Genomic DNA, 3,696 nt, shown 5'->3' on the forward strand with positions numbered 1-3,696 from the left:
ATGCCAACCGGAGACGTTACTGCGCGACAACTCCAGCGCCTCGGTTGCAACCCGGTCACCGGCCCGGCTTTGAACTCGACTCAGCCCGGTCCCAGGCCCGGTCGACCGGCCCCCAGACCAGCCGTGTCCGAGTCTGTCTCGACCAGATCTAATTCTGGGTCGGTTATTCTTGTATCTTTTCGACCAGAAGTCGTCCTGGACGCCTATATAAGTGCCCAGGACGCCCCCTAGCTGCTTTAGACCACGTTTAAGATAAACCCTAGTTCTTAGTTGTTTGCTCTGCAATTCGTGGTCGGCGGCTACGTGCGCAAGTGTGTGGAGTTGCGAATATCTTGCAGGGTTGAGAGTTGTTGCATTGGCGACAGGGACCAATCGAGAGATCTCGTTGCATCATACAAGTTATCATCCACTTCATCAAGTTACCTCCGCTGCAATCACCCGTGATCATCATCACCACCGTTGCTTACTGAGAAGATCGGGCTAACCCTTATCAGCTTGGTATCAGATTCTCGGGTTTCCTCGGTAAGCCTTCCACAATCCCCCCATAGTTGAGTTGTGAGTGTTTCCTATCCAGAAAAAGCCAAAAAAAATTAGGGTTAGGGTTTGCCATAGCCTTAGATTGCACTAATTTCAAGTTTTAGTTGCTTTTCGTAGTTGTTTTTGCGTATCATTTTCTTTCATCTAGTTGTTAGGGTTTGAGTCTCTACAATCATCTAGTTTCAATTTTTGTTACTCCAAGTCCACATAGTATACAGTGTGTTTGTCCCAACCATAGCCACAGCCTTTCGATATAAGTGACTAGGAACTTCCCCAGAAGAGACTAGTTTTACCGCTCGACAGGCTGCTCATTAGGGTTTGGTGCTTTGCATATTTTGTTGGCCGTGTTATCAAGGAGTTGAGTCATAAAATCAAAAAAAAAAATAGAAAATTGAAAAGAAGCAAAAAGAGCTACATACCTGCGTGTTGTACAAAAAGAAAATACAAAAAGAAAAGTGAAGTTCTAGAAGAATCAAGTGTAGGCCTAAGTTTACTTTACTGCACCCGTAGTTGAGCAATCTTGTGCCTGTTTCGTTGAGCTTTGCTATCGTCTCTCTAGTGCATTACAACCTTTCATCCATATAGTTGCATTGCCACATTTATCGCCTTGTGTGAGTATCATTGGTTGTCTACGGTCAGCGCTAGAGCTTGTTATTGGTGCAAATAGGTAGTCCACCTACAACCCCACATATATCCTGCTTTGCCGTGTGACCTGTTCTTATATCCTTGATATTCGCTTCGCTACATCCGCGCACTAGTTGTTACTACAAGTGGTAAGCAATACTAATTCACTTTGGAGCGGTAAGATTTCCTTTTCTTATCAGTTTTGAGTGAGTTGTGAGAGTACCACCACATATATTTTTGATTTAGTGCACTAACCTACTAACCATGTCTTCTAGTGATGCTAAACTTGTTAACCAGAAAGACAAGGATGCTGCGGATTTGATAGCATGGAGGGATTTTGAGGCTCTTCGTAATGAGATGCGACGTGAATTCCGCATTGAAGATGATGGGCTCAGGGGAGAGGTCCAAGAGATCAACCAAAAGCTGGATGCTACTAGTGAGACCGTTACTGCAATGGCTGATCAAGTGACAGATATTCAGTGCACTCTTCAAACTTTGCAATTGGCTGTTGAAAATCTCACAAACCAACAACAACAACAAGATGACGACCCTGATGAAGTACATGGTCGTGGTAATCGTCCCCGTGGTTGGGCTCCACTTGGCCGCCATGGTCGTCGACAAGATGAGGAAGATGGATTGGGTAAGCCCAAGTTCACCATATCCAAGTTTGAAGGAGGAGCTGACGTTGAAGAATACCTCACTTGGGAGCTCAAGATTGAGAAGTTATGGAACTTACATCCGAATTACACTGAAGATAGGAAGATCAAGCTTGCTTCGTCCGAATTTGATGGTTATGCATTGCGTTGGTGGGATGCACTTGTTCGTAATCGCCAAGCAGATGGTGAGCAGCCTATTATCACATGGCGTGCTATGAAGGAGGCAATGAATTGTCGGTTTGTGCCCACTAATTATTTGCGTACGATATTAGATAAGTTGACCTTATTGAGGCAAGGTGTGAAGATTGTGGATGAGTACTACATGGAGATGGAGATGCTTATGCAGCGTGGCCGTGTCCGTGAGTCTCTAGAGATGAAAATGCAGCGTTTTCTCAATGGATTGAAGTATGGTGTTAAAGGCATTGTTCGTCATTACAGCTACACCAATATGAATCAATTGTTACATCATGCAAGAGAAGCTGAATCACAGTTGGCTGATGAAGCAAAGGTTAAAGGTCGAGCTTCAGGAGCTAGGCGCTTCACGCCTCGTGCGCCCCTGTCTACGGCGCCGGCGCCATCGACGCGCTCCGCACCTTACTCTACTCCGCCTAGCAAACCGGTCTCCAATGTCTCTAACGGAAAGAAGTCCGAATCTGCTGCAAGTACGAGTGGCTCTAACATGTCTATTGCGCGCAATCGTGATATGGCTTGTCATACATGTGGTGGCAAAGGTTACTTCAAGAGAGATTGTCCTAACCGCAAAGTCATGATTATCAATGAGGACAATGAGTATGAGACTCGGAGATGATGTTGATCCTAATGCTCCAGAAGATGATGACTATGACACTGATGGTGAAGATGCATATCCGTCTGATGCTCGCACCATTGTTGTGTCGCAGCATGCTCTTAATGTGTTGCCTAGTGCATCTACTCAGCACTGCAATTTGTTCCAAACAAAGGCTTTAGTTGGTCCTGATAAGGCTTGCAAGGTCATTATTGACGGTGGGAGTTGCCGCAATTTAGCAAGCAAAGAGCTGTGTACCAAGCTGAAATTGAAGTATCTACCGCACCCGCATCCATATTATATTCAGTGGTTGAGCGACAATGGTGAGATGAAGGTAAACCACATGGTGCGTGTTGAGTTTGCTATTGGACCGTATAAGGATTGCATTGACTTTGATGTGGTTCCTACGATGGTGTGTCACCTACTATTGGGTCGGCCTTGGCTCTATGACCGTTCTGTGCAACACAATGGCCGTGCCAATACATATCACTTGGAGTTCAAGGGCAAGAAAATCAATCTACAGCCTATGTCACCGCAGCAAATTGTCAATGAATCTCGTCAGAAAGTTGAAGTAAACTTGGAGGATGCTTCTTTAGATAGGCGAGAGAATTGTAATGTCGTGAGTGATATAACGGAAAGTGAGAGAGTGAATTCCTTAGTCTCATTAGCCAGCAAAGAAGACATGAGAGAATTTAGTGAGGATCCTACAGCCATGCCTCTTGTGCTCTTGTACAGGGGTACGGTTTTGGTTTCTAACGACATGACCCCTCTTTCTTTTGGTGTTTCTAATGTTTTGCAGGAATTTGGCGACGTGTTTCCGGATGAGGTACCCGCAGGACTACCACAATTGTGAGGTATTGAGCATCAAATCGACTTGATCCCCGGAGCTTCGCTACCCAATCGGGCGCCATATAGAACGAATCCCGAAGAGACGAAGGAGATACAGAAGCAAGTACAAGCGCTACTCAACAAAGGTTATATCCGCATAAGCCTTAGTCCTTGTGTTGTTCCTGTTATTCTTGTTCCTAAGAAAGATGGTACTTGGCGTATGTGCGTAGATTGTAGAGCGATAAACAACATTACTATTCAATATCG

The sequence above is a fragment of the Lolium rigidum genome, chromosome 6 (assembly GCF_022539505.1).
Source record: "Lolium rigidum isolate FL_2022 chromosome 6, APGP_CSIRO_Lrig_0.1, whole genome shotgun sequence".
In the NCBI taxonomy this organism is placed as follows: domain Eukaryota; kingdom Viridiplantae; phylum Streptophyta; class Magnoliopsida; order Poales; family Poaceae; genus Lolium; species Lolium rigidum.